Genomic DNA, 12778 nt, shown 5'->3' with positions numbered 1-12778 from the left:
ATGTTAAACTCTATTATAAACAGTATTCGTGGTACATGAGAGACCCTATATGTGTGAAAATTTTTATATAATAATATATTGCATTTGGGTCCTCCCAAAATTCATTTCATTTTATTTAAAAAAAATTTTTTTTAACGTTTATTTTTGAGACAGAGAGAGACAGAGCATGAACGGGGGAGGGTCAGAGAGAGAGGGAGACAGAATCTGAAACAGGCTCCAGGCTCCGAGCCGTCAGCACAGAGCCCGACGCGGGGCTCAAACTCATGGACTGTGAGATCATGACCTGAGCCGAAGTCGGAGGCTCAACCAACTGAGCCACCCAGGCGCCCCAAATTCATTTCATTTTAAACTTCATTTAAAAATGTGCACTTTGGGGCGCCTGGGTGGGGCAGTCGGTTGAGCGTCCGACTTCAGCCAGGTCACGATCTCGTGGTCCTTGAGTTCGAGCCCCGCGTCGGGCTCTGGGCTGATGGCTCAGAGCCTGGAGCCTGTTTCCGATTCTGTGTCTCCCTCTCTCTCTGCCCCTCGCCTGTTCATGCTCTGTCTCTCTCTGTCCCAAAAAATAAATAAATGTTGAAAAAAAAATTAAAAAAAAAATAAAAATGTGCACTTTTTGTATAGTGACAGATGGTAGCCATATTTCTGGTAAGCATAGCATAATGTGTAGATTTATCAAATCATTATGCTATACATCTGAAACTAACGTAATATTTGTGTCAACTATACTTCAATAAAAAGAAATTTAAAAAATGTTCATTTTGTTCATTAATTAATACCATATGCTGCCTTTTAAAAAAGATGTAGCCTATAACCATTCTCCCATGTTAATTATTTTATTTATCAATATATTCCTGCTATAAACTTGGTAGGGCTATTTTAGGATGCCCATTTTTTCAGCTCAATAAGACATATTTTTTTCCCTCCAAGACCACACACCACATAAAATAGATTTATGTCTGGAGTGGTTTTTGTCAACAAACTTCAAAAGAACACCTTAGATAATTTCTGTGGTAGTCATGGCCTAAAATCTCTATGAGGTTGAGAATTATGTAAATAGTCAAGATAAACATTTTTTTTCCTGCTTGCCTATTCACTGACTTTAAAAAAATATTTTGGTAAATAATTGCAGTATATGGCAAAAATTCTTTAGTTCCCATGTTTAGAATAAAACCACCGCCTCTCTACTGTGAACTTAATTTGTGAGAACCTGACATAGTAACATTGCACATAAAAATGATCAAATTATTTTCAGTAAGTATTTTAAATACGTTTTTATACAGCTAAACAATCTTTATCAGGAAATACCACTGAAATTATTTAAGTTAAATTAAGCCCTCCCCCCGCCCCCCACCAGATAGACGAGTAAAGATAGAGACAACAAAGAAGATGAAGATGGTAACAAAGAGGAAAAGGAGAAAGGAGGAGAGAGAGAAGAGGGGAAGGAAAATAAATTGTAGTAAAGCTAAAAAACTAGGTTTCCACGTGGGTCATTATTGACCAAAGTTTCTATGATTTCTCAGCTCCTTATCCCGGCACTGTGAAACACACCCAAGAGTTTCCGTCTTTCCTAGCCTTTAGCGTTGTGGATGGTTAAGGTGTTAGGAACTTTTCACACTCTTAAAGTAACTGAGTTGAGTAGGGAGTTAGAGGCTGAATCTCACACAGTAGTTACCAGCATGGGATTTTCCTGACAGCAGAGAGGGCTTAATCATCTACTTCCAGTGGGTGGAAGCATGCTGGAGAGCTTCTGCCTCCAGCAGTGTCCTACACAGGGCCTGGTGTCTGGTAAATAGAAGACATTAGTCTCCAGTACTATCAGTCCTTTGCTTTTCAGAAACACTTATTTCAACTGAGTTTTCTTTTTTATTTATTTATTTTTGGTTCAAGATAAAAAGATACCTGCCTGTCTTCTTTGTTTCTGCTCTAGCCCCATGCCATCATCTACTATGCCTGATGATTTATTGCTTCTGTAGCTTGTCAATTAAAAGTGCTCACAAAGACAAACTCTGCAATAATGTTTTTAGCATGTTTAATAGAGTCTGGTTAAGTAAACATCCTCAACCAAAGCAGCAAAAGAGAGCTTAAAATAAACAGAGCTACTGTGCCAAGTTCATAATTACTTACACATTTAGCACTCTGCCCATCTTCTAAGCATGGCCATTAAAACCAGATTTGTGTATTTAAAATAATTGTCTTGAAACCATAGTTATTCAAATACTACAGAACATTTACATACTTGAGTCTTTTTTTTTATTATTCTTTTTTTTTTTAATTCCCCTTCAGCTTACTAAAACCTGGGATTTGTTTCACAAAACTTTTTTTCAAGGTAAGTACTAACATCTCTCTGTAATAGGCCAGATCAAATTACTGGTTCTTGTAGAGTCAACTGTTCCTTGGGGAGACATCCTCTTGTTCACATTCTCCAAATTGAGTATTTTTGGAAGAGTACTGAGAAGTTTCATATCCCAAATTAGAAGGGTAACATGATTAGTTTATTAATAGGCCAGTTAAGATGACAACCAAAAATTAAAAGTATTAATTAAAGTGATATAAAATGGGAGGGTATAATATTAGAAAAATACATGAGCTTTGGAGAGACATTTACAGAGATATCCTCTTGCCTCACTGGCTCTCAGTTTCAGGCCTTCAAAATAGTGGTGCTGGTGATGATTAGGGTGGAAAATGGAGCTATACTGGAAGATGACTTTTTAAATTAGAGATACAAGTAATATAAATTATAGACTTATGTTCACTAAATGTTGGCTATTATTAAATGTTCAAACATATACTAGCATATAATTTCCCATTTTATATTTTCATCGTTGTTCATATTCATGCAAATAAGTTGTTGAGTTTCAAATATTTCCCCCATATGTATGTAGGAATTTACATCCTTGTGTAAATGGCAATGGATTTTTCTTGCACCCCAGTATGATCACATTAAGCTGAGACCTTCCATTGGAGAACTGGATGATTAACATTAAATGAGCACTGCATCTGAGTAGTTGTCCTCAGTGGGTCATTTTTGGATTCTAATTTGTTTAATTACATCATTAGTGAGATGAAAAAAGGAAATAAGTAGCATGAGAAGTACATCTGCAAATAATAAATGAAGATGAACTTCAAATTGCCAGGAGAGGAGAATAAAAATAGATTTTCAGAAGGTTGCTGAAACTGGTCGTGAAGAAGAGAAAGAAATGTGGCCCTAAGCAACCATCTTCCATATAAGTGCAAGAGTGCTTTCATAACATGAGACCCAGAAAGAGGAGAGAGCCATGTTAACAGACGGTTCAAAGAACCCAACTTACCAAGGGCACCAAAGCCCAAACAAACATAGTATTCTGTGATAGTAAATGCAATCTAAATTTCTCATTTCTTAAATATAACAATGAAATTAAGGAGAATATAGTTTAACATGGCATTGAGATGAAGTCTTGGTTTTGAGACCAAGCACTGATATGAGCTGTGTGGCCTCTGCTTCTGTCAAATCAAGAGAATCCTATTACACGCCTCTAAGGGTTGTTTTGAGGGTGAAATGAATCTAGCACTAGATTGTAAATTCCACGAGATCAAAAACTGTGGTTTATTCACAACTGTGTCTCCTCTGCCTGTCACAATGCCTGACACCTGTGAGATAGCAATTACAAATATTTTGAAGGGATGTTGAATCATAAGGTTGTTTTCAATGTTATGTGTAATATGAATGAGAAACTATCTTGAGCTTTTATTTGTTGTCTTGTTTGCTGTTGGCCTGGGAAGCCAGCTCCATGGAAACAAGGAATTGCCTTCCTTTTCCCTGCTATATTCCCAGGTCCTAGAGCTGTGACACCAGGATGTATTTTTCTGCCAGCTTATGGCATCACCTGAGGTTTGTTAAATTAGTAGAATTATGGACCCAGACCCAGATCTACCAAATTAGAATCTGTATTTACTATTCACTGATAGTTCTTAAACATTAAATTTTGAGAAACATTTGTCTAGGAACCTACCTGTTCCTAGTAATTTCTCTATGAATTGTTACTAAATAAATGACTATAGGTTTTACCATCACAGTTAGCAGATTTAAAATCCATAATAAATGTACTTCAATAATATCCTTAACAGATTTAATGAAATATAATCTGCATGCCATAAAATTCACCCATTTTAAGTGTACAGGTCAATGACTTTTAGTAAATTTGTAGAGTTGCGCATACAGCACTGCAATCTAATTTCAGAACCTTTCTGTCACTCCCAAAAGATCCCTTTTGCCCATTTGCAGTCATTTCCCCTTTCCAACCCCAGCCACTATAACATTATTTTAATATCCATCTGCCATTCCACATTGTGGATAGAGAGTAAATAAAGGGGGAACAAATACATCTCTTTCATACACACTTCGGTAAGTAAAAGTGATTCTTGAATGAGTTTCATTGTGGTTTAACTTGGCATTCGCCACAACTAAATGGATTTGCTAAACAACTAAGAGTTCAAATATGATTCAGGGGAAATGTTTACCACTTTGGGGGAACAAAACGTTTGCAAATAGTTTATCTTCTAAACTAACGGGGCACATATTTACAACTAAACATTATCAGTCTAACAAAAACAGAAGCCATAAGAGTTTAGTTTTGAACTTTAGTACACTAATTACAAATCACTGCCATCTACTCAGGGCCAATGCTAGGCCAGCCTGCAACCTTAGATTGATATTTGAGGTTTTGTATCTCTTTAGAAGTTTGTATTAGCTGAGTTGACTTTTGGGATGTGGGGGAGGAAGTCTCTTTACTCTTTTGTCTCCTCTACTAAATTCATGTTCTTAAGATCTTTCTCTTGGACTTTCTGAGTTGGCCAATAAATGATCTCATTGGCCCCAATCATTCTATATCTTCATCTCCTTCATTCTCTCTTCCCAACTCCAAGAGGAGTTATTTCAAATCCTCCGCTTACAAACCTTCCATGATTTCAAACTGTTCATATAGTGAAGTCCAAACTCTCTAGCATGTATTTAGTGCAGACTGTTTTTTTCTTTCTTTTTTTTAATTTTTTTTTTTTTTTTTTTTTTTTGCAGCCTGTTTTTTTCTATCTCATGGCTTGTGCTGCTCACATTCCCACCTGGCCTGTTAGACATGCCACACCTCTCACTGTTCTCAAAATCTTCCAAGCACATCACACATCCAGGTCTTTGCTAAGTCTGTTACCTCCCTGCGTAATGCTATCTCATTTCTCCCTACTCATACATGAAATCTTATTATTTGGACAATAACTTTAATGCTTCTATGATCCCTTCTCCAAGATGCATCCTTTCCTCAATGAGGTTGCCTCTTTTTCCATTTGTACTCACTTAATATTGTATTTTTACTTCAAATTTATTATATAGAAGGATGATAACTATGTCATAATTAGTTACGTGTTCCTATCACCTTTCACCATATCTGTTATATAGTAGGAGCTTAATAAAGAATGTATGAGTTCGTGAATGCTTAAGGGAATCTTTGAAAACCTGCCTTTGAAGATTGTTGGACCTGGAATTGCTCTAACATCTAGATGAAACATACACTTCGAACTCTTTAGTCAGAAGTACTTGGTATTGTGTTTGTGTGCGTGTGTGTGTGTGTCCCTTTTGTACCAATGTATCTATTGAAACTTAAAATTTGAGATAAGAAAAAGCATTAACAAGATAAGATTTGTTTTTTGTAGAGTTGGTCCTAGAAGTCTGGCTTATGATGGAATTTAATATACTGTTTCATCCATTTAAAATCATAAACTCTAATAGCTGAAAGGACTTAAAAGATAGTTTTTTTTTTTTAATCCACTGGTTTTCCAGGTGAGAAAAATATTGCCCATTGTCTTATTTGTACAGTTTTCTTTTTCATCTCGCATGACAGGGGACTGAGGCAATCTTTTTACTTTTAATCTTTTACTCTATATCTCTTTATTAATAACCTAGTTAAACACTGTGCCTGAATATGCCCGTTCTCTGCATAGGAGTTTGAAAGCCGCAGAACTATTTCACAAGGCAGATCTGGTTTCTTGGGGAAGAACTCAGAGAAGAATTCTCCATTTTCCAACCCACTTGTAATAGAATGTTCCTTCCCCAACATTTATTTGCCACTTGGTGGCCACTGGGCTTTATGGTAATAAAAAAAAATCACACGGCACTAAATAAAAGGTCTGAAATTCGCTTTGACTACTTTTCCCCCTTTATCAACTCTGTATTTTAAATCATTAAAAAAAAACGTTAATTTCCCCTACATCCTCATAAATTGGGCAATACTAAACCACTATTTAAGAAAGTTCAGTGCTTAGGGGCGCCTGGGTGGCGCAGTCAGTTAAGCGTCCGACTTCAGCCAGGTCACGATCTCGCGGTCCGTGAGTTCGAGCCCCGCGTCAGGCTCTGGGCTGATGGCTCAGAGCCTGGAGCCTGTTTCCGATTCTGTGTCTTCCTCTCTCTCTGCCCCTTCCCTGCTCATGCTCTGTCTCTCTCTGTCCCAAAAATAAATAAACGTTGAAAAAAAAAATTTAAGAAAGTTCAGTGCTTAAAAAGTATCTTAAAAAATGGAGAAAATATGGAACTATTCCACATGTGAAATATTAATATTTATTAAGCTGAAGGTTTTTTAACAAATACATTATTGTTTTTATAAGACCTTTCTTTGTAAAGACAAGAATTATAAATTGGAAAATGTAAGGAATGCTTACAGAAACGAATGCATACATAAAAAGTACAGTTAAAGCAGGAGATTCCATAAAGCACATAGATAGTGAGACATAGCAATTCTCATCTTTGTATAAATATGTGTCTCCCTTGAAATAAATGTCATTAACAGCATTATGAAATGTCTAATACATATTAAACACTTTATTTAAAATCTGACAGGTGAGTTAAACACTTGTGCAGACACCCCTTGCTTTCCTTAGAAAGCTATATTTCAGAAAATTTAGCAGGCAAGTAAATGCTGTTGTCGCACCTGACTTACATTATAGCATCATTATAGAATTCTCCCAAAATAATTTATTTAGAATAAGATTTATTTATACCTTATAATGTCCCTGGGTAAAGTGAAATTGATTTGTTTTTAAAGGATTTTATAGTTATTGTTTTAATTGTGTAACCTTTCCATAAATTAAAAAAAAATCTTAAACATCATTACATCTATCACACAGTGAAAAGTTTTCAGTGCTATGCTTTTACTGTAATTCATTGTGTTACTTGAGAGGTTCTATGATTTTTTTCTCAAAGCAACATCTATGCTTGATTGATTTGCTAGAGTTTACTGAAATATGTACCAATATAATTCCTCATTAAATTAAAATATTGGGGGCATCTGGGTGGATCAGTAGGTTAAGTGTTTGACTCTTGATTTCAGCTCAGGTCATGGGATCAAGCCCCTTTCTGGCTCCACACTCAGTGTGGAGCCAGCTTGGGACTGTCTCTTTTTCACTCTCTCTCTCTTTCCCTCCCTGCTCCTCTCCCCTGATGTTTCTCTCTCTCTCTCTCTCTCTCTCTCTCTAATTAATTAATTAATTAAAAATATAGGGGCTGAGAAAGTTGATTTTAAGACAGATTTATAAGGTAATTGTAATTGGGGCAGTGTATTATGTTTAAAGTAACTCAAATCACTAGATCACCCTCAAAAACTGATTTATCAGATAATCTAGTCTTTGCATTTCTTGAATTATATCCTTGGTACCTAGCATGATACTCTGAGATAAAAAATAAACAGCAGTTTCCCTGAAGAACCTATAGGGAGAATTAAGAGTTCATAACTGGGAGCTTGAGGGGTCAGAAAGACTTCATAGAGATTGCAGGTTAGCAGTTGTAGGATGGAGGAAGACATTGCTGGCAGAAGAGGTGTGGCACGTGCAAGGCTCCAGAGACCTCGGAGAAGATGTTAGGTGAAGGAAACCACATTTACTCAGACACAGCCAGAGTAACGTTGCAATCATCTTGGCCTAACTTAACAGTGTTTTCTGGATCTGTCCTCAGTTACCAAGCCTGTCAGAAAATTAAACCCTCAGGAAATTCCTCCTCACATATGTTTTGTAGACAAAGCAACAAGTGACTTCTAACTACAATCTATGTTTTTCTAAGATGCTTTATTTACACAGTCAATATTTCTATACTTACATTTTCTATTAAAAAACAAAATCACTGACCAATTACCATATACTAATGATGTGCTACACACACACACACACACACACACACACACACACACACACACACCCAACCTATTTCTCAAAGGAAAACCATCCATCTGATGTAAGAACTACTATTATTCCCATTTTACCAATGAGACTGGGGTTTGAGAGTTTAAAGGATACTGAAGTCAGGCAGCTAATTAGTACAGAGCCAAGATTTGAACCCAGGAAGTTTGACTTTTAAAAGCCCAAGAGTTTTCACTGCTCACATTCTGCCTGTTCTAAGAAGATGTGACACCACAAGGTTCATCAGAGGAAAACTAAAGAGGAATAGATTATTGTATTGCACCAAATAATAACAGACTCTATTAGTTCCATATTGTGGCTATAATAAAATACTACAAACCTAGTCAAGATTTTAGCTGGTCTGGTTCCTTGTGGAGACCCTGAGATGAGAATCCGTTTTCTTGCGTTTTTCAGCTCCCGAAGGCCACCTGCAATCCTTGTTTTTCTTACTACTTTCTCTTATCACTCCATCCTCTTGCTTCTATAGTTATATGTTTTCCTACTGATGCTGTTCTTCCTGCCTCCCTCTTCTTAAGCCCCCTGTGATTACATTGGGCCCACCCTGATAATCCAGGATAACCACTCCATCCCAAGATCCTTAATCTAATTACATTTGCAAAATTCATTTCACCATTTTACCATGTAAGGTCATAGACTCATAGGTCCTGAGGTTTAAGATGTGGACATCTTTGAAGAGGCCATTTTTTTTAAAATTTTTTTTAACGTTTATTTATTTTTGAGACAGAGACAGAGCATGACAGGGGAGGGTCAGAGAGAGAGGGAGACACAGAATCGGAAACAGGCTCTCCAGGCTCTGAGCTGTCAGCACAGAGCCCGACGCGGGGCTCGAACTCACGGACCGCTATATCATGACCTGAGCCGAAGTCGGCCGCTTAACCGACTGAGTCACCCAGGCGCCCGTGGAGAGGCCATTATTTAGTTTGCCACAAAGACAGATGCAATCTAAGAAGAATATTTAAATTCCAGATAAGGAAGAGTGAATAGGCATGAGCTCTGCCCTCAAGGAGCACAAAGTCTAGTGGGAACTGAGGCATGTCAACCTGACACCTGTCAAATATGATAGTAAAATGGGGCAAGACACTACAGAGTGCGCAGTGAGTGCTTAACAATTAGCCTGAAGATGTTACAGACAAAACCGCATAGCAGTCTTTGAAATATTATAAGGACCGCATAATGACCATTTTTGGTCAAAAAATTTTTGGTCAAAAAATTGATTTTCGATCGAAAAAATAGTAAACTTACTTTTACCTTATTGTTATATTCATGACTTTTGTGAAATTCCCCAACATTAAGTATTACCTTAAGAGTTAAAATGCCTTCAAGGACTTTTTTTCTATAAAATGAGGTTAAAAATTTTAATTCTAAAACAAAAAAGAAAGGGACATAAATTCTTTCAGTACATTCCAGAAGCAAGATTCTAACCCAAGAAGTTGATTTATATGTATGTATGTGACTACCTAGCCTGTTACTTTAAATGAAAAATAATCCGCATGCAAAATGAATACTTTTTTCAGAAATGAAATGCAACCCAGTTATTGACCCAGGTGTGTGGTTTTTTGTGTTACCTCTTTATTGCTTTCACTTTTATGTAGATCTTAACACCCACCATACTGTCAGAGTGTCCTAAAACAAAAGATTTGTGAAGGCCTGCATTTCAAAAATAATATAATCTATAGAGAACCCCTTTACTCTATAAAACAATGACTATTCTGTGACCATACTCCAGCAATTTTTCCCTCACCAAGACAAAAACAATCCAAAACCAACTAGTTGCTAGGGATCCAGCAGAGTTGATTCTTTTTGCGCTCTTGGAATTCAGCAATAGGCTTTCATACTTCTTCAAGCTCCCATTGGCTTTGGGGAGAAAAGACAAATAATTAACCCTGAAGTAAGAAGCATTTCATTGCAGTCTCTTCCTGCTGGGTTAACAAACATCTCTAAGAAAGAGAGCTCCTTGGGAGTGTCTCGCTTAGTGTCATTATTGATTAGTGACACCCATTCTCTTAGCAAAGTCTTTGGGAACTTAAACTTCAAGGGGGGTTGGTAATTAGAGATGAAGTTTTCAGTTGCTTTTTGGTCCAGATTTGTTAACTGAACTGTTAAGGGAGGAGATGCTGATTAGAGAGCCTCGCTGGTAAGTCCTGGTTTCACTCTTGGCAGTAACCAGTTGTGCCTTGTATGTAGCTCACTGTGCTCCTTCGTGCTTTAAATGATTCTTCCCCTGTTTTCTCTCATGGCTCTGTAAGAGTTACCATAGAATCTCACAACTTGAAGTTGTAACTTATAAGCATCTATTAATTAGAGTAATAAATAGCCCGTTATCCTGAACTAACCCAGTTATCCATTCTCTAAAACAGCTTCAATATTACAATTGTTTTTTTTTTTTTTTGCCTTTTGGTTTTGTTTGTAATAACTCTAAGACCATGCAACATGACCTGATGCTTATATTTTAAAGTGGAAAAATTCTCAAAGCAGAATCTTTTCTGGCATATTTGGAAATTCACATTTTCAAAGTACATGAAAGACAACATTCCTGTGCTTTATCTGAGGGTTTAGAGACAGACACTTAATAACATGATGAATATTTTTAAAAATGCCTCTGTGTAAGTTCAGAATTTTTCCAGCTTGATTAAAAAAATGAGCTAAGAGGTCAAAATGACAAGTGTGATTCTTATAAGAGTTAGGTATTACTGGCAATATGGCTATTGTCAATCACTGTCAAAATGCGTGCCCTTGCTTCAAAATGTATCTGGCAGGTGACTGTGATTGTTCTTGTTCAGTCTCAGCACTAGCAAAAGCAAAACAAAACAACTTCGAGCATCACCACAATAAAAAAGTCCATGAGAGATGTGAACTAGAAAGAAAACTATGATGTCATTTAAAAAGAGGTGTGAGGTGACCAAAGAAGAGGAGCTGAAGATGGAATCTTGGGAAAACCTGTGTTTTCTCTGACACATGTGACAATGGCACCATTTTGTTTGTTTTTATTTTGATTGGTCTTTTAGTATAGGATATCATAATTTGCAAACCCTACTGTTGCATTAAAAAGTGTCATTAGAGTTAATCCTATTTCCCACATGAGAGGCCCTGGACCTTCTATGTCCTCTGTAATTTCTCAAGGTACCTTCACATGGGCTAAACACATAGAAGACTTTGCACACACACTAACTGAATTCTTGTATACTGAGATAATTAGTAGATGACCACATAACAGATTAATGTCATCTGGGAAAGAAACCTGTATATCACATATCAGTATTTGTAGTCTGCAAGAAAGCATTCCTGGTTCCTAAACATCAAGTCCAGGTATTTCATGGTTGGTAATAAGTGGAGAAAGGCCACATGAAAGAAACAAATGGAGGGGCACCTGGGTGACTCAGTTAAGCTTCTGACTTCGGCTCAAGTCCTGATCTCGCGGTGAGTTTGAGCCCCCCATTGGACTCTCACTGCCAGCGCAGAGCTCACTTCAGATCCTGTGTCTCCCTCTCTCTCTGCCCCTCCCCTACTAGTGCTCTTCCTCTCTCTAAAAAATAAATAATAAACATTAAAAAAAATAGAAAACATGGAAAGTATAGTTCTCAATGGTCCTTGAAAACTCCCCTACTGGACAAGTTGGCTTTTAAAATGTGACTTCTTTAATCTGCAACGTGAGGATCTCTTTACTTGGATATACTTGCTAGGTAGACCTCTTTCAGCAGTGCAGCTTTAATGCCTCACTTTATTTCTGTCTTCCTAATACTAGTGTCCTATCTTGGGAACTGCCTCCTCCCCATAAGTGACATTTGGACTAATAGCTCATTTCCCCTTATCCTCCTGTTGGGAGAAGATGCTGACTCCTCCACATAAGGATTTGCCCTTACCATAGGCCACACCTGGGCACGATACCAACAGACGGTCTAAAATAAGTCAACATTCATACAATTTCAAAAATACAATAGCAGAGAGGTCTTCATTGGTGATTACAATTATTCTGGAAAATCTTGTCTCAGCCAAGGGAGAATCAAACAGGGAAATGCTATAGACCGGGGCATGAGGAAACAGAACACTGGGCATTGATTTGAAGAACAGGCCAGCTAGGTGACCATTCGTCCTGAGCAGACAAGAGCATCTTCAGGATGGTGTCTACAGGTGGAGGGAGGAAGAAGTGCCTGGTACAGTATAACACGGATGAGGAGGTTCTGCTTCTGCTTCACAAATGGCTCAGAGCTGGCGCTCTGATGCTTGAAATGAGATCACAGTTTGATTGGACATGATGTGTGGTAGGGTACTTAAACAATGAGATGTTGTGGGAATTGTTACAGGATCTTAAACCCTCCTGCTGTAGAAAATTCAAAGCCAAGTTTGACCATGGACCTTAGACAGACTGCCTTCCCAACCCCCGTTCCTCCAGAATACACACAAAAGTGCCCTTCACAATTCTAGGAACCAGGGACCAACCTTTTTTCTTTAGTTTTAACTGTATTATTGACTAAAGCAGGCTGGTTCTGACTATAGTCACCAGGACTTATCATATCCAAATTGTTTTGTTTTGTTTTGTTTTGTTTTGTTTTGTTTTGTTTTGTTTTGT

The 12778-nt window shown here is 37.4% G+C and overlaps 1 protein-coding gene across 5 annotated transcripts in view; it reads left to right on the top strand.

Annotated features, from left to right (window-relative positions):
* The window catches only part of ANGPT1 (angiopoietin 1), a 245140-nt gene that overhangs the window by 52591 nt on the left and 179771 nt on the right, over positions 1–12778 (top strand). The window contains exon 1 of one of the 5 annotated variants that reach the window (XM_040494253.1): positions 10327–10345. The exons of the other annotated variants lie outside the window; for them this stretch is intronic. The gene's annotated coding sequence lies outside the window, so the exon portion shown is untranslated. Of the gene's footprint in view, positions 1–10326; positions 10346–12778 lie in introns of those variants that run through there. 5 annotated transcript variants of the gene reach the window in all.

The sequence above is a fragment of the Herpailurus yagouaroundi genome, unplaced genomic scaffold (genome assembly GCF_014898765.1).
Source record: "Herpailurus yagouaroundi ecotype Mexico unplaced genomic scaffold, PumYag 186, whole genome shotgun sequence".
In the NCBI taxonomy this organism is placed as follows: Eukaryota; Metazoa; Chordata; class Mammalia; order Carnivora; family Felidae; genus Herpailurus; species Herpailurus yagouaroundi.
The sequence above is the reverse complement of the archived record's forward strand: the minus strand, read 5'-3'. Positions and strand labels throughout refer to the sequence as shown.